The 19,012-nt window shown below is 41.7% G+C and overlaps 1 long non-coding RNA gene across 1 annotated transcript in view; it reads right to left on the reverse strand.

Annotated features, from left to right (window-relative positions):
- The window catches only part of LOC130146531 (uncharacterized), a 73,730-nt gene extending 67,067 nt beyond the window's left edge, over positions 1–6,663 (reverse strand). Inside the window, exon 1 of the long non-coding RNA XR_008820947.1 lies at positions 6,473–6,663. This is a non-coding gene — a long non-coding RNA (uncharacterized LOC130146531). The remainder of the gene's footprint in view (positions 1–6,472) is intronic.
- Positions 6,664–19,012: the final 12,349 nt, after the last annotated feature.

Here is a 19,012-nt window from a genome sequence, read left to right on the forward strand (position 1 = left end):
AGAAAACAGAGCGTCAGAAAACTGGCCTGATCTGCTGTGTTAAAACTTTGAAGGGAATGAACTAGTTAAGAGAAAACAGTAGCCTGCTATTGAGACGGTGGTAGCAGGGGGAATAAATGTTCTCTTCTAACTCTAACATCACTGGGAAAACAAGAACAGTCTTGTGTCGGCATTACTACACTTTCCATTTCAAGCATTAAGAAATAGGCGCAGGACTGATAGAAAGTGAGCCCTCATCCAGCATCACTGCTCATTTCTTACATCTGTGTTTATGTAGTGAAAGTCAGTGCTACCAGGTACTGTGGACTCCCACACAGTACCCCTCTCCAGCTCCTGACATCAACAGGAGCAAAAGCTATTAGCAATTTGTAGTCTACCATTAAATGACTGAGCCTAAGCCAACAAATAAAGCTTCTATTTTTTTTTCCCACCAGCTGCACTGTTGGCTGACTCCTAGGAATTTTTGAGTTTTGCCCCTTATAAATATAAAGCACTAGGTATCTGAAAGGCCTTCAGGTATCAGAAAGGTATCTTCATTGCCTTCAAAATGCTTTATAATATCTAGTACTTCAGCATGGTTCCCCAAAAGAGGACCTAGGTATTCCTCAACTCCTTCACGTTAATGGTGTTCAGAAGCAGGCCTGTGACTAGCACTTGCAGGGCATTTTCCTTTGAAGGAAACAGGGGAACATGTACTTCCACAGAGTATGGATCAGTCTCATATAGAGGAAAACACAGGTAAAGGAGAGGGAGCGGAAAGAAGAGGAATTTATAAAAGGGACAGTAAAGGGACTTAGTGTCTTCAGTCTATCAAGAAGATGATAATAACGCTGCCCCTATCCCAGATTCCACTGCCAACTCTTACTGTTTTTGTAATTACACTTGCCTTTAAAATTATTTTTCCTCCTTCATTGTTATGGGGAAAATCCACATAAGCAACAAGAGAATAATTTGACAGTACATCAGGGAAAGAGTAAAATTATTCCATGCAAAAGTGCTTTGAAATACACAAAAGGAATGTAATAAAAGAATTGCAATCTCTTGGATAATCTGCAACATTAATAGACACAGTCATGCAGACAGAAGTGTGATTAGTTTTTTTTTTATTCTGGCACCATGCATCAGAATATTTGAGATTATCTCCTTAATCCACATACAAAACACTGTTTTCATGAAAATGATCTATTACCTAACTTTTTTCTTTCTCTTTTTACCTTATCATATTCCTTCTTTACTTACAGGCTAGGCATTCTATTTGTTCTTTATAGAGACAAACTAATTGAGCTAACAACTGAAATCTCTGCACATGCAACACAGCTGGGGTGTTATATCTGATTTAATTCAATCAATTCAAGACAGTTTCTTAGAAGAAAAAAAATGTATCTGGAATTCTTTAATGACAATTTTACAGTACTGGCATCACACCATAAGGGTGAACTTCATCTGGATCCTGACTGATTCTGAGGGCAGGGCAGTGCTACAAAGCTACAGCCAAAAGCAGGCTTTTCTAAATTGGCTCTTGGAAAACATCACCTATGCTTCATCTGGACTTCCAGCTTTCAAGAACTGGAGAGAGGTGGATATATGCTGTGGATTTACAAATGAAGCGGTCTAAATCCATTTATTCTGCTACTAAAACTAGTAAGAAGGCAACCAGTGATATGCAGTAGTCACAAGCAAGCAGGCTTTATCATTTCAAAGTGGAGGTTGACTGACAGAGGAAATATGTTGCTGGATAATTCACTAGGGCATGATTAATGCAAGACCTTCAGTAGATTTACCATGTGACAGACCCTGATGGGAAGAAGCAGTGGGTGGGAAGGGGTATATTGAATACAGTGAAGAAAAAGAGGAAATGCAGCATAGCACTAGCCAGGATTCACCCTCTTTGATTTCATTTTAGAAACAGTTGGACATAAAAATCCCAAGTCAGAGCCCTGTGTAGCAACCAGTCAGCTAGTCTGTGATGATCTGACTCACTTATGTAACAACAATTAAGTTGCTCTCCTAAATTACTTCTGCTGATTAAATGCCATAGTGCAGGTGCTATTCTGATTTACATCCATCATGTGAGGAGTGTGGCTTAATGCAGATGCCGGTGGTATTTACAAATCAGTAGCTGGGAGGGACAGAAAGGCAGCAGAACCTCAGCAGTCAATAGCTGGACTGCTTTAGTCACAGAGGATACACTCAGACCAGATGACCCTTTTGAAGAATCTCCTTTTACTGAGCGGGGAAATCCCCACACCAGTGAAGATAAATGGCTGACACAGGGCCAAGCAATCTGTGGTTACTTCTTCCATCTTTTGTCTCGCTTGCACAAGTACCATCAGCACCCAGCACTACAAGGGGTATAACAACTGAACTCATAAAGAGAAGAGGCACCTAAGGGAACCTCAAAGATGCAGAAAAAGCTTTCCACTAACCTTTGCCATGGGCTTTCGTTCTCCTCAGTCAATTCCTCTTGCCACCACCCCTTAAGGAAAGCATCTGAATTATGGTTAGTATTGCAGAAATGTCAGCATAGCTTGTATGTCAGGCATGCTCAGTACTTTTGCCTGCTAGACAGAAGTCAGATCTTGAGTCTGGGGGAACCCCTACAGACAGTGCATGTAACTGCTGCAGAGCAGAAGCAAGTGACAGGACACAGAGAAAGCAGGAGGTTCTGGTTTCAACCTCCTCTATAATTTGGTAGCAGAACCTGTGACAGCTCTTGCTGCATTTAAAATCGGGCTATCTCAATCACTTATAAAACATAAAAGAGGCCAATATAAGCTCTGATGTGAGAATCTCCTACAGTTGGTAGCAGGGAAGATTTCTCAAGGAGGTATCCCTCTGCACTTGCTCTGCTCCTTATAGTTCTTTTCCTGAGAGTCTGCAGCTGGCCACTGCCAGAATTGGTGACACTGACCCACATGGACTTTTCTTCTGATCCAGCATGGCTTCTCCTGACATTCCAGCAAAAAGTGGCTGTGTCCACTGCCCTCCCTACAGTACTGTCTCAGGAGGTATGCTCCTTCTGAAAAGAGAGACTTTGCATTTCACCCAGCTGACAACAAGCTTCATGAAACTGGGACAGTGACTGTGAAAACACTCTACCCTGCCAGACAGACTTGGTCTTTTTTAATATTTTTTTTCATCTTGGCTTTCCATCTGTTACAGTATGCCAGGAAGAGTAAAACAGGTTAAAAGTCAAAGTAAATCACACAAAAGAAAACCAGTCAAAGGTCAAGCCTTCCCCTATAGTCAGGTGTTCTACAGTTAAACATGTTGGAGTACAATAAGCCACCCCAACAGCACTGGTTGAGGATCACCAGGTCAAAGAGACAGAGAAGCACCCTCATACCTCTGCAATCATTTTCTTCCACCACTGGCTCATGGCTGATAAAAAGACTAAACACCAAGATGTTAGAAGAGAAAACTTGATCTGACAGTGCAGTTGAGAGAGGATCTTAAATTCCACGCAGAGAATAGCTAGCAACATGCTGAGGTAACCGTTAAGCCCAACACATCAGCATCATACATCGTAACTATCCCAGGGGTGAAAACCACTGCAGCAGAAAACATATCGCAGGGGCCCTGAAATTCTGTTTCTTGAGGATATCTATAATGCCACAGTCAGTATTCCTGGGCTGACAAGAGCAATAAAGGTTGGTAGGCTACCCCATTCTTGTCAATAAGAAAAAAACCTAAGACCAGTATGAGCTATATGGATAGATTTATGTCCCCAGCCAAGAGGTGACTGTGAGAAGACTGCTTGGACAGCTGGTCTGGTAATGAGAAAACAACTGACCTGCAAAGATAACGCTCCAATTATCATTCAGTATCTTTTCTTCGATCCTGAATGAGTCATCTGTATTTTCTCAAGTAGCTGTGCTCATTCTATAGTTATAGTCGTATTTTTCTTGTTAATTCCATCTCCCAGCTCATTTTGAATGATTTCTAGTGAGTGGGAAGAGCAAATATAACAAGTAAGCATTTTCAGAGTCTAAATGGCTGCTTCACCTGCAGCTCTCAGCTACAGTCTGCATAGAATAAAAGGTCTGCACCACTCAACCCCAACATCCAGCCTTAATCTTGATATATTACTGAGTTTATCTCTCTTACCTATTGCTCTGACAGAAACTGCTCATATATGAGGAAGAAAATGAGCAGAGCCCTGTTATATTATTTACAAGGTGTCAAAAAGACACACAAAGCTTTTCACACAAATAGAGAAGAAAGTTCCTGCCTTTGAGATTTTAGTCTAATCTTGAAGAGACACTGCCAGTGGTCCCAGTTTCAAATGGGCAGCATCACCATGTGTACAGACTGGTGGTATACACATGTGGAGAGCCCAGAGGTTATTTTACTGACTATCATACAAGGTCTAGTGCTTTCAAATTAGCATTTCCACATGCACATTTGCAGATATCAGCCTACAAACTGCACCTGATAACCCATATAAATAATGGAAGTTCTTTATGAAGAGTGTCTCTGTGCTTGACACAGTTTAAAACATCTTTCACAGCTTTTTAATAGCTTTTCAGTTGGAAGAAATTAAGCTATTTGTGTTGGTCTGTTATATTACTTATTTTCATAGTTAGCAATTCAGTACCAATCAATAATGATGCTGTTTTCCAGGGGTTACAACCTCTAAATGATGTTCATTGACCTTACCATGAAAAGACAGAATGGCTTTTTGGCCTCAAAGGGATTAACCTGTGGTGCTCAACATGCAGCCAGCTTTCTGTACAGCCTTAAACTGTACTTAAGCAGTTTCTGAATGCCACTGAATTAATGGGATCAGGAAAAGTATCTGAGGGTGGAAAATTCTGAGACAAGTACAGCCCAGCTTAAGAAGCCAAGCATCCATGATGTACAAGATGTTCAGATATCAGCTACCAAAATTATTAGAGAAAAGTGGAAGCCCTATGTTACAAGGGGACACCAAGATTGCCTTGTTTAGCCTAGAAAAGAAAAAAGGGAAAAAGGTTGGCAGGTGGCAGTGCTGCTTTTTATGAACACGTGAAACATTGTGAGCATGAGATAGGGAAAAGAACTACTCAAGCCAAAGAGCCAGAGGCTAAAGACAGGTAATAAATAAACTTATCCTGCAAATCAGACCCGGCAGTGCATTCTGATTCGCGACCAGGCTTCTAATGGAAGACAGAAGAAAGAGAGCAGGAAGATCTTAACTACTTTTTAATGGAGATTGATTAGTTTGTGGAAGAGACTGTATGATGCATTTGCACCCCAAAAGTAGGACTTGATGATCTAGGGCAAGAGGGAGTCTCCTATGACCCTACACAGTTTAAGCCACAGGGACTGGGGTAGAATTTGAGCAGTGTGTTATGACACAGAGTTGTAAACCAAAAAACATGCCTGACACAGTAATGACGGCTTGTGATCCAGCATGCACTTAGCCATGAACAAGGGGTTAAATCTTGATACAGCGATACAGCCCTCTGCTCTCCCTTCCACTTGTATCCTGTTCGGAAGAGCTAATGGAGTGGTCAGGAGGTAGGAGTATGCCACTGGGAAGGTCAGGCTCATGGGACTGGGCTGACAAGTGCCAGGGGATTTTCTACTGTAATTTCTATTTCTTGTCAGAAACAGCTGAGCAAAACACCTTGCTGTCAGGCTCTGTGTTTTCCTGCTAAATCACTCCTTCTCATGTCATTGTGAATGGATTCAGGAACTCAGATATACACCTCAGCAGTTTCCCTCTTCACTTAAAACTTATCAGAGAGAGCAGAGGGCTGTACAGATAAGCCAACAATACATCAACATCTAAAGGAAAGATGTACAACAACATGGGCAGAGTCTCTGTAACTCAGTGTGGCCCAGAACAGTAAGCTTAGAAAAAGTTGCTCTCCTCTTTGCACAGAAAGATAAACCCCTAGATTTGTGCTGTTGCTTTTTAAATGCCCCCAGGATAAGTAGCTTGCCACTGTGGACAAGTGGGGGCCAGAGAGATTCCACAAGAGATTGAAAAGTGTGTCTCTATTTATAACGTTCAATGAAAAAAGACTGGTTTTCCTAGAGCAAAGCAAGACTAAACTGCTGAGTTTGCTGCAGTGAAGTCAGTCTCTTTTCATCCACAAAGGCTGGACAAATGGGAAAGGTGACTTCTAGCTTTCACACTTAGAGGGTGATCTGTTACCCTTCCCCAATCACTATTACTGTTTAAGGGTGGAACCTGGGGGTTATACCTGTTGTGACCCTTATCTGTTGTATACTGCACTTCAAACCCAGAACAACAGCTGTCTATATTATTTGGCTTCACAAAATCAGACGTAAAAGTTGTTGCCACTATCTCTGCTCTTTGGGATATAGATCATATTTTAACAAGGATTAGTGTCTCATTAGCTGGAGCTGATATTTTCCCTACTAGTATTCCAGTCAGATGTTGCCGTGGCATCGTTGTCTTGGTATAAGCAACCAGAGTACCCGGGCTGTTACAAGCAATTTCCCACAAAGCAAAACTTACCTCACAACCCTTGACCAGCAATTTATACACTGAGCCACTGGATCATAATCCATAGTGTTATTTCACCCCCCCTCACCACTGCACATCTGCTCAGGTTTCCTCCAAAATAACCTACTCTGGCCTGTTAATCAGTTACAAAGCTCTGCCCTCATATGGCCATGGTCAGTGGCAGACACACACGGGAGAATTTATCCAAGATGTTAGTGGGCAGCTACCTATTGCAATCCAGCCCTGCTGAGAAGGGGTTATCAGTGCAGGCTGTCAGTCAGCACAGCAAACACCACCCGCCCTGCTGAGAACAGGTGAACACCATTGCAGGCTGTCAGTCCGCACAGTAAAAAATAGCAGTGCTCCAGGCTGCACCCTCAGCCATTACAACTGATGGGAAACAAGAGGCTATGACAAAATTTTACAGTGAAAAAATATCAGGCTCTTCTGTGTAGTACCTGCACCACCACGAAAGAGACCAGATCAGAGCAGTGTTTGTGATCCACAGCAGTGCAATTCTGTTTTGTAAGCGATGAAGTCCAGGAAGAGAAAAGGAGACTACTACTTAACTACGTTGCTAGAGGATGGTTAAAATGCACCAGTACCTTTGAGGTAATGGAAGAAGGACACAGGAAGCCGTGTGGCTTGTGGACCCCAGGGGAAATGGACACAGGCAGCAGGACAGGTCACAATTCAGTGGAAGATTCACAATTCTTCAAGGAGATGGGGTCACAGTCAGGGTGAGGTTCTGGGCTGGACTGTGAAGAAGACCCAGGAATCGGTATTTGTTGGATCAGCAAAACTAGTAATAAGGACATGAAGGCCTGCTTATACTTACTCTCTACATTAGGCGATGCAGCAATGGTGATGGGCCCGTCGTCCGGCTCTTGTCTGAAGGAGAAAGGACAATACATAGACAACAGCGCCCTCCACTGGGGCAGTGATGCTTAGCAGGTCTGTAGCTGTAAACATGGGTTCATACCGCATGAAGTGGGAGAGAAGCAAAGCACTCTCCCCGTCTTTTGATCAGTTACTGGGTCTTTGGACTTGCCCCTCCACAGGCACTGCACTGGCTTACGAAGGAGGGTGGGATGTAACTCACTGGAGAAGCCAAGATCAGTCCTTCCCACAAAGGATGGGAACTGGGGCAGACTTCCCCCTATCCCTTTTTTACTTCTTGGTTTCACTTCAGGCATAAAAGGTTCAGTCAAGCCACCCCTACCTTAGTATTATGACCATTTACACATTGTTGTAAACAAAAGCAAGCTTCTGCTTAGCAAACACCTATTACTCTTAAGAGGCTGCTGAATAGCTTCCTAGTAAATAGTTACACTGAGAAGGGAGGAAACAAGCTTTCCTCCCCTCTCCTTTCCTTCATGACAAAATTATCATATACCCCACTGCAGCTGTAGTTCCTTCTGTGGTGTTGGGGATGTTAGGCAGAAATAGCTGCCCAGCAGAATGAAAAGTCTTCAAAGACCCACCTAGTAAGAAATAGGCACTCGTCTAGATAAAGAGTATGAACAGCCTTTAGTTGGTTAAATGAAGAGGTGCATAGGTATCTAAAGAGAGGTCATGAACAAAAATGTCATATCCCTAAAGTACTCCGACAAGGCCTTGAGAGGAGTTATTTGGATGTAGGCGAGATGCCAAAGAAAGTGGTCTCCTGACATGAAACAAGTTCTGATGAGTCAGGAAAGCTATAAGGTCACACGAAAGCAGTGATGAAAGCATCTAAAGGCGGCTCTGGTGGAGGCCAAACTCAGCAGAAGCCCTGCAGGGAACACAGCACGCTGCTAACTGTTTTACTGTGAGAAGCAGATAGCAGACCACGGCCTTGAATATCTTTCCAAGCAAGCCTAAAGCACCTTCAACCCACCAACTGACCACAAGAATGGAAATCTTATTTTTTTTACTGATATTCCTTAGACGCCTCTGAATTTCCCTGATGGGAGAGTGACCCTCCTTTCAAAACAAATTACAGTAAATTTCACTTGTATGAAAACAAAAGTGTCAGCAAGACTCTGGCTGTGTTTTTGGACTTCCCATATTCACTGTATGAAAACATGTAAGAAAACAATAATAGCTGTATTTTCTTAAATACTTTTAGACAGACTGTTGTTTTGGGGAGAGTTGGAAGAACACCATGATTCAGTACTGGTAGTGTCATGGCATATAAATAAAATTCTCACCGAGAGCATAACAATCGCTTTGTTTTGATGTGCACAGCTGAGCAAGAAGTCATCACCAAAATAAACCTGTTTCGAATGCGCCAGAAATGGTTTTGTTTCTTTTCTTTTTGCTCTTGGGTCATATTCACTGCTGGTATGAGAGAGTATAATTGTACTGAATTCTATGGCATGCAATCTGCATAGATCAGAAATAATATAACTATAAATATCCATTTTCAAAATATCTGTTGGTTTAACTCGTTAGCCTTTTTTAACTCTGCCTAAATATTTTTCAATGTTCATGATTTTTTTTACAGTCATGTGATGAAAATCATGAGAAGCAGATGAGTGCAACTCTACCTCTTTGTGGGAGAGAATGTGAGTTTTTATTTGCGTGTTTGAATAAAGATCTGCTTGGAAAGACAGAGTGACTGAAACTTCTTATCAAAGAGGTCAAGTTATTTTTGAGGTGTAAAGTCAAGTGTATATAATTAGCAGGGAGCAACAAGGCATTTGGGTAGAAACCTCCCACTGTCAATGGGGCCCTAGATGCTTGCAAAGCCCCACTTCCCATCCCTTTCCTAACAACTGCATAATCCCTGCGGAAGTAATGATAGCTTGGCTGTTCAATGGACACATCTTAGCTTTGTTTATTTTTAAAGCCTCCTCACATGGGAGGGAAGATATTCGCTGTCAAGCAATGCTTCCTCGTAATTCTTTTTCTAGTCTCATTAAGCAAATATTGCAACTCACTTCTGTGAATTCCCTCCCATTGCTTATTCCCCTTCCCTACTTCCACACACTAGCAGCAATGCAATTTCTTCAAAATTTTCCTATACAGACATTAACTCTCCTGGTTTCCTTAGAAGTATGAGTTTCTCCCTCTTCCACACCACAGTATGACCTTAGGAAAAGCACTGGTGTTATTGGCATAGGAGTGATGACTTGCCACAGAACTGCTCAGGGACGGATATGCTCAGCACAGTTGAAAAGGATACTCAGAGTATTCAAGTGGTACTCAGAGACTGGTATTCTCTTCACTACTAATTAAAAGCTGGCATTTTTCACCCCCAATAAAATGTTAGGGAAGACAAAGCTCCTGTAGTTTTCACTTCTACGCAAGTTAGAAGTTTACCCCAGAGGTACGGCATAAAATACTGAGCTCATCTTGCTACTTCAGAGTAAGAAATACAGATGTCTTTTTTCAGCTAGGGTTTTACAACATAAGTATCCCATGTTAGCTATCCGTTGGGAAAAGTCTACCTTTTTGGCTACAAAACTAATACCAAAATTTGCTCTCTTAGTATCCAGACGTTCTACTCGCATTGCGACATCAAACAAAACACAGTAACAGAAAGAGGGGATACTATAATTTGCAGTCAGTCATACTGAACAAAGGTTGTAATGTCTTCCCACCAGGTTAAATAAAGGTCTAATTCAATACGACATGACCCATGCCCATGCACAAGCCCACCCATTATGTATGAGTGTAGTTTTGGACACAAACAACAAATGTTCAGCTGCCAGTTCTGCTGCCCATCTGTGAGCCTACATGGATCAGTACCAGCAGTGGCCAATGGGTTATCCACTTTGTAAATACTCCTTAGGTCTCTTCACCCCTCTTTACACAAAGTAACTTCATCCTAATCACAATTGGCTCAGGTGACATTTTCAAGTCCTCCTCTAGACTGCAGAAAGCTCCTTCTTTTTATTTTTAAATGAAAGTTTAATTCTTATGCAATCAAACTCCAAGACCAAACTTTAAAGAACAATTTTGCTAATCTAAAGCATAATATAAACCACCAGAGACAGCAAATCCATCACTACAGAATCAAGGCTTAGCTAATTTTGGATTATCTTCTGACAAGTGATTTCTTTATTGTTCTCATAAAAGTGACTTCTAAATTAATGAGAAATACCCTGAGTGTTTATCCTATTGAGCTCCTTCTCCCGCTGCCTGAGAAAAATAATTAATCATTGTTAAATTAATTATTTAGTCGTGTCCCTTTTGCAAAGATATATCTTCCTGCAAGCAGTTCTCACCACCACAGACTTAAACAAAATCAGCTTTCCCATCTCATTTGATTTAATAGGAGATTACAAGCTAAATACCACTTTAATATTACATACTCAACAAAGAAAGAAAAGCTCATCCAGGGGAAAATGGCAAATTAAAAAGATCTGGTCTTATTTGCCTCCCACTGCCATCAAGGAGAACGCTTGAGACTTAGAATGGCAGGCCTGTTGGCACCTTGGGATGTAGCTCTTATTAAAAGGAAATACTATTTTTAAAATATAACACAGATGTCTTAGCAGAATTATAAACAGATCTGTGATAACGCACAGTCAATCCACATATAAATAGAAATGGCCAAAGGCAGGACGACTGATGAAAGAACACAATTAGGCAAAAAGTGGGGTTTTTCCGTTTTGTTTTTGTCCTTTCTGCAGATAAATATCCACTAATGTAACACAAGAGCATTGCAAACTCATCCTCCCTAAAGGTGAGTTTCTGAAACTGATGTAAAAACTTTTCTCATTATTGTATTTCTTGGCTCAGGTGCACCTTGAGAAAAGTCCTTCCCGCATGTACTTAGAAGCTGTTCTGAAGCCACCAAATTGGTGAGTAACAGTAGCGCCAAGTCTTGACTACAAACAAAGAGGATATGACAAGAGATTTCTGTTATTGCAGTGGTGCTTAGGTGGCAAGCCTTGTGGAACAAGTACAATTGAGAGACATTTGGGGCAGGCAAAACAATTCAACCAAGCAGTGAACTTGGATAACAGTAATTCACGTGGAAACCTGTCAACATCCAAAAATGTGATACTGTCTGAGAAAAGAAGCTATCAGCCTCATTCTTGTGTTCCTCCTCTTTAAAAGCATGAACTCTGCCTCTCTCTAAAAGGCACCAGAGCAGCTCCTGGAAGAACAGAGCACACAGTGGGACACAAACTATCTCCTCACTCATTGCAGTTTTCAGTTGCCTTTGTAGCTGTTTTCTTTCCGTAATCCCACATAAAAAAAGCAAGTCCCTTCCCCTCCTCATGGCTTCCCTGTCACTCATGGTCCATATGAACTGGGGAGCTTCTGCAAAAGAGACCACCCAGAACAAGGGGCAGAGTAGAAACTGCTCCATCCCAGGCAACCACCTACCTTAAGATGTCTGTCTGTGGGTTTTCCTGCCTTTTCACATCTCTTCCTATTGCTCATCCGTGACTCCAGGTTTCTCATGTGTGACACAACCAGCTCTGCAGCACAGGAGCTTTCTGACCAGGCTCCACCTCAGCATCAGGCTGTTGGGAGTTCATAATATTGCTAAGAAATGTCCCAAGACCTTCACTACTCCCTGCTTGGAGAAGGACACGTGAGCACCAGGCCATGCTAACCCTTCCTGCCAGCAATGCTTCAAGGCCAGAATGTCTCCAGTTCTAAGGATGAAAATCTGGATTTTGAGACCCTCTCACCATTGCAACAGTCTGTTCCTACTGTCCCAAGGCCTGACCTTTCATGCCTCCGTTTCACCCTCATTCAGAAAGCCCTGAGCATTTCTCCCCTTTCTCAGATCTAATGGCTGGGGAGCCTTTTCATCAAGCTCAGAGGAAGCACTGGCTGTGCTGGTGGATGGTGAGCAGTGGATACCTGCAGTGAGTGAACAGAGCTGAAAGTTTTAACGCCCCCACAGTTCTGAAAAGCCAGGTAATACCATTCACAAGAAACCAGGAGGTCCAGAAACAAAGCTGTGTTTTGGCCAGACACCTCTGAGCACTGTCTGACCTTCTTGTACCCAGATGTGGGTATCACTCCCATTTTTTCCACATGGAAATCCATATTCACTCCATCCCACAGATAACAGAGTATTAATCCCTACCAGTCAACTTCAGAAAGTCAAAATGTGCTCTGCTCCCCATCTCCTAAGGCTCTCCGCCACTTCCCCTACCTCTGCCCTTTGTTTACTCACCATGAGCATCAGCTGCTTGATGCAACCCATGGAAGAAGTCTCAGCAGCAGCAGCTCTCACCTGAAGGAGATCTGAAGGGGGGAGGTACTCAGAAAAATCTCTTGCCTTTGTTTTCTGAAATCTAGCTGGGGAAAAAAAAAAAAGATCAATATTGACTTTCAGTTGAAAAGAGAAAGCTTTTTGTTTTAAACACTTTCAGACTGACTGGAGAAAGAGTATTTCCTACAACTAATAAGGTCTATATACTTTATATACACTTTAAAGGGAATATATAACTAATAAAGTTTTAAAATAAACTTATTTTATAAAAGACATTTAAATATCAGCAAATTATAAGCTCAAAGGTAGCTGTTAATTGTTAAACTTGAGCATATATCCAAGGTTATTTCTGTTCCTCAGCATAATACTGTGTTAGTGCATTAAGATAAAATATGCTGGTTTATTTATTTTTGGGAGTTTTTTCCCCAGTAATGTGTATTTCTTTTACCCTTCCAGTATGGCTGTATACCATTTCTGATCCTTAAGATTATGCAGAGTCTTGTTTACAGAATAACAATACAATATTAATTCTAATTTCAACATTTTTAATGCTCATTTTAGAGTTATATTAAGAGAAAAAAATGCATAAACATACCTTAGCATGCAAATGAGCTTCATCTGCAGCTCAATGTATTAACTTTATTTGTATGCATTACTTTTATTTGTTGTTTCAAACATTATTTGATATTTCATAAATACATATAAATGTAGAATCCATGTGCTAAGTTAATTATAGAGGAAAAATCTTTCTCATCCTTTAAAAAAAAATAAAACTAGGGTCTCAGAAAGAAAGGGGAGGAAAGGGCGTGGGAGAACCAGGGTGAAGGAGGGTGGCAATTGCTTTTCTGGGAAAACGGAGTTGCAAAGACATCTCAGGAGGTTGGACAGAAGGGAAGGAAGAATAAAGAAATGGGGCTGCATGGAGGGTCAAACTGCTGTTGATACTTTTAGAGGTTGGAAGAAGGAAGAGAAAAAGGAAAGAGTAAACACAGTACTTCCCCGTGATGCCACCATAGCACATGCCCTTTCTCAAAAAGGATGTCAGCAGCAAGCCCAGCACTGCACTAGGCCATCTGGTGGCAAGAAGCCATGGATTGCCCAAGCACCATGCACAGCTCAGAGAGCCAGCTGTCATCTGCTCTGGGGCAGGACATGAGCAGAGAGCTCTTACTGGGCCATCCTGCTCAACACAGCAGTCAGCATCAGCACCATGAACTGCTCTCCAACCTCGTCACCCCATAGCCATGGGAAAGAATCAGTCCCCAGGGCTCCTCTCTGGTGACTCATCAGCTCTGAGGTCAAGGACTCACGGAGGGCTGGTCATCTGAATCACTCCAAGCAATTTGGGCCCTAAGGTGCTGTAACAGGGATAGCACTAAGTTCAGATCTGCTGTGTCCAGTTCTGGGCTCCCCAGTCTGAGAAAAATATGAACATACTGGAGAGAGTCCAGTGAAGGTCTACTGAGATGAAGGGACTGGAGCACCTCTCCTACAAGGAAAGTCAGAGAGCTGGGGCTGCCGAGCCTGGAGAAGAGCAGGCTCAGGGGACATGTCATGAATGTGTATGGATACCTGAAGAGAGAGCACAAAGAGAATGGAGCCAGGCTCTTCTCAGTGGTGCCCTCTGACAGGCCCAGAGGCAACAGGCACAAGCTGGAACACAGGGTGCTCTCTCTGAATGTCAGGAAACACTTTTCTTCTGTGAGGGTGACAGAGCACCGGCACAGGTTGCTCAGAGGGGTTGTGGAGTCTCCATCCCTGGAGATATTCAAAAGCTGTCTGGACATAGCCCAGGACTACCTGCTGTAGATGGTTCTGCTTGAGCAGGGGTCGTTGGCCAAGATGACCTCCAGGGGTCCCTTCCAACCTCAGTCATGCTGGTCTTGCCTGTCTGTACTACGTAACAGGCTGCATCTGCACTGCACATTAGAGGCCATGTCTTACCTGGGGCACAAGGGACCTTGCTCCAGCTGCACCTTGCCTTCATATCTGAGTGAGAAATGGGCATAGAGGAGCTTCCCTGTGCCTGCATTTCTCTTGGATGGAAACCCCAGAGGACTTGCAACATGCTAGGCCAACCTCCAGCCAGGGTCAGTGGGAGAGAAGGTAAAATTCACTGGTTAGTGTCATTGTAGCTGGTGGTGCCATTTCACTTATGGTTTCCAAATACTATGCCGGCACTGAAAGAACTGACAACATGAGTGCTTCATGTCAGCCATGCTTAAGCCACCTAATAAATTAGCTCATTCTGCTGAGCACACAAGCCCACACAGGTGACACGTCCAATCTTCCAGCCAATATGTCATCATTACTTTTAAAATATACTTTCCAGTTCATAATAATAGATGGAATAGGCTTTCAAAATAGAAAGAGGTAGCTGAGGAAAAGAGACACTCATATATTAAATGCACACAAGTATTTGGGTGCCTCTAAGACAGAAGTAATACTTCAGGCAATATAGAAAAAACTTTGGATATTCTTTGTATCTTAGTATACTGGAAGTCTTGGTCAAAAAAGTATAGTGCTTTTCCCAGAAAATTTAACATTAAGACCTGGAAAAAAAGAAAGAATAATCTATCCTTTTGTAGGCGGGTTTTAATTTAATTTTTAATCCAGACAGAATGGAATTATACATGCTGCTACTTTTTTTTTTTTTTTTTTTTTTTTTTTTACATTAACACAATCTAAAATGTACCAAAGGTATCAAAGGGAATATGACATTGTAAAAAGAAGGCTTCTCCAGTGGAGAAAAAAACACGGAGGAAGTTGGTGCCCACCCAGTGAAAGGTTAAAGGCTTGCCATTTGAGGAATTCATATTGTTTACACGACCATGTATTCCTTTGGTTAGGACAGTACTTTCTTCCTATCTCTGTGCTCAAGGTCTAATAATATAAATAGAATTAGAGGTAAATATCATTTTTATGCTTATTTCTCATCTCTGAGAAGTCTACAAAATGATCTCTAGATAAAGTTTCAGGGGTAAAATAGTTTCACACACTTTGCAATAAGTCTAGATGGGCTGCAGAAGTAGTTATATTAAAATGTCATTTAATTCTAGAAAATAAACACCTCCTATCCAGACCCCGTACCAATAGCCTGTGGTCCATCTTTTTACCTTAAAGAGAAAATCCCAGAGTTCAGACAATAGATATTCGCAGACTGGACCCTTCCTGCGGCAGTGGGCTTGGAAGGCGGCTTCACATCACACATCAGTATTTCTAGTGGTTGCCTTGAGCAGAGGGAGAGAGAATTACACACCATGGCTGCAAAGGATACGTCGTGTTGGCTCTTTGTACTTTGCTTTTTGCATTTACATAGGACTCTCCACAATTTCAGACAGGAATAAATTGGTGCCGTTGCGTCAATGTTTTTAAAAAGGGAATGACACCTGCTGCAGTCTCCCAGGTCACTAACAAGCAGGGCTGACACCACCATTTCATTACTACTGTCAGAATTACAGTGAGTGACAGCCAGAAAATTAAGTATTTCAGCAGGGTTGCAGTAGAGCTCCGATTAATATTTAAGCACCTATGTTTGCAGAAGCAACATTTTTATTTGCTTTAAAAGTACTTCTGATTACTGTGTAGTCTAGCGTTCAGAAGGCAAAATACAGGCATGTGGCATTTATGAATAATCCTATGCTTTGTTTTGTTGTTTGAGAGATTTTTCATAACCATATGGAAAGTATCTCAACAATTCACACTGTAATTGAACTGGAACTGCTGGATTAAGACAATTCTCCATTTTCGATGCCTACCTGCTGAACCAATTTACTTCAGGACTTATCTCTTAATGGAATACTATGGAAATTGAAAATTTTATGATTGCAGCTACTGGCTGCAGGTGCTAGAATAGCAGGAGAATGTGCTCCGTTCATGAGTTTCTTGTGTTTCTGACTGTTATTGTCACAAGGCAGACCAACCTTGGGAAAAAAAAAAAAAAAAAGCTCCTAAAATCTTGAATTATATCTCTCTCTGTAACAACAACAAAACAATCTGACGTGCAGGTATGGAAAGGTATTGAAAACAGAGTTATTTCCTTGGTTTGGGTATGAGTTCCTGGAATTCGAACAAGCTGAAGTGAACCCTTCTCAAAATGGTAAACAGTCTGAGCCCAGATGTGGAAAATCGCAGAAGTGAAGTATTGGTCTGAAAGAAAATACATGAGCTGCTGAAGGGAGATTGGAGCAGAGCTTAGAACGAGCAGGGCTCTTCCTCACCGGTACCTGTGCAGTAAATCTCTAATGCTATCAACTGTTTCAGAAACCTTGGAAGTCTTTCTGGCAAGCCGTACGAGTTACAGAAAGCAACCTTAAAGAACAATTACAATGACGAATTTTCACCATCAGTGCCAAGATGGTTGCATTTCTAATCACTGACAAAACACAAAAAGCAAGGAAATGACTTCTTCAAATCAGTGCTGATATTAGCTATGTTATGGATAAAATCCTGGAAATTAAAACGTGGTGAAATCTAATGGACATTCCAGTGCCAAGTCAGGTCAATGTCAGGTAAGGTCTGTGTGCATGTAGAAATGAAACGCTTTAGGAGTGTTGCAAGCTCATATATTTATTTTGTAATTGGAAAGGACTCAGAGTTTGGTGACCCTAGATGAACTTCAGAGAGGTAACACATTAAAGCCCAATTGTTTCTGATGAGCAGTATTTTTAACCAAAATTTAGAGATGTCATTTCTGATGTGGGGCTATAAGGATCTCCATTCAAAATTAATGCAATTACATATGCATGCTCTGAAGAAAGACTTTGCAACTAATATGGGGGAATAGACTTGGTATATAACCACACATCATCTTGTGTATCAATAGGAAGATGTTCATTTACATCAGCTGAATTTTGGAATGAAGGTCTGCAAAGTATTTTCACGAAAGGGTTTGAAAGATGAACCTCCTTAATAAAAGGGTAGATTTACTTATGATGGGTTTTATCTGCTTTACTTTCCTGCTACTAGTAAATCTGTCAGATGGGTTTTCAAAGTAGTCTCTAAATTCATCCCTCCAGGAACCTAAAGATGATTTCATGTATCTTAAAGCACTGTGCATTACTACTAAAGCGGTAGATGAAGCTATAAACAAAATTCAAACAATTTTGAAAACACCATCATTTGTCTTAAAACTACCTCTAGAGCACAGGAGAGAACGTTTCTACTAAACCACACATGGCATCATGCAAAGGGTTTTTTTAATAATAAAAATATTTCAATGCTACCAGTGAGTATAAACCAGAATACTATGGATCAGCTCTTGATGGAAATACAAAGCAGAGTGAACTCTGTGCTGGGAAACATTCCATGAATGAGTCCGACATAGTAATTTCATTTGATAAAGGAGAGGTCAGTCTTTAATTCATAAGGCACTTCAGTTCTGTGAGCATTGAAACCTGGGCCAGCTCAAAAGATTGTATATATTAAGGTCCTGGTCCCTCAGTCAGGCAAAATAAAATATTTTGTCTTGGTCAAGGAAAAGCTTTGCCTTGAAGCCTTCTAGACTGGATTGTAAGGGGGAAATACTTCCCTCTCCTCAGGCAGTAAAAGCCTGTCATTCAGCGAGCCAGTATGCTTCTCAGGTATGAATATCACAGGATTTCTGCGCAAGGAGTATGCAAAGCCATTTTGGAGATGAATCTGCACACCAACTAGAGTCTGAGAAGGGGACTCTCCTCAGTGACGGTGCAAACTCCACTTTAACTGTAAGACTCCCCTTTGCCTAAGTGCCCTTTTCAAGCTTTGTTTTGAAAGGTAATTAATAAAGACTGTTCACATACGACTAACAGCGTGGGGTTGCTGCCTTCACGGACCCTTGAAATGTAATCACTTGAAACTATAAAATAGCTTCTGCTGAGGAGAATGGATTTGTCTGAGGGGAGACAGTTTGCACACCAGGGTCACTTATCAACAGCTCAAGCCAGCATAAGTTTAAACCCTTCAGAAGCAGCCATGATGTCCCCTGTCGGCAGCCTACTGAGTGGCCAGAAGAGGTATCTACTGAATCTGGTCAGAGCATGTGAGCACGAAAGATTTTGCCTTTATCCTCAGAGAAGTTAGGAAGCAGCCACTCAAAGAAAAGCAACGGTGCTGTTCCACCTGACCCTTCTCCTGTCATATAAACTTGTGCAAAAAGACTTTAATTTACAGACGATGTGTGGATGTAATAGTGAAACTGTCTTTAACGAACCTACACAAAATCAGCTATGAGTACTAGTTTTCTAGAAAAAGATAGGTCTTTCTGGACTCAAAGAGAGGTTTTACATCACAGAAAGTGCTTCTTGCTCCACTACCTGCATTGATTTGCAAGGACCGACAGAGCTGGTACGGAGCCGATACAGACTGCTACTGAACTGGGAGGCACCTTCACGTGTTCAATTCAG

The sequence above is a fragment of the Falco biarmicus genome, chromosome 3, assembly GCF_023638135.1.
Source record: "Falco biarmicus isolate bFalBia1 chromosome 3, bFalBia1.pri, whole genome shotgun sequence".
Lineage (NCBI taxonomy): Eukaryota > Metazoa > Chordata > Aves > Falconiformes > Falconidae > Falco > Falco biarmicus.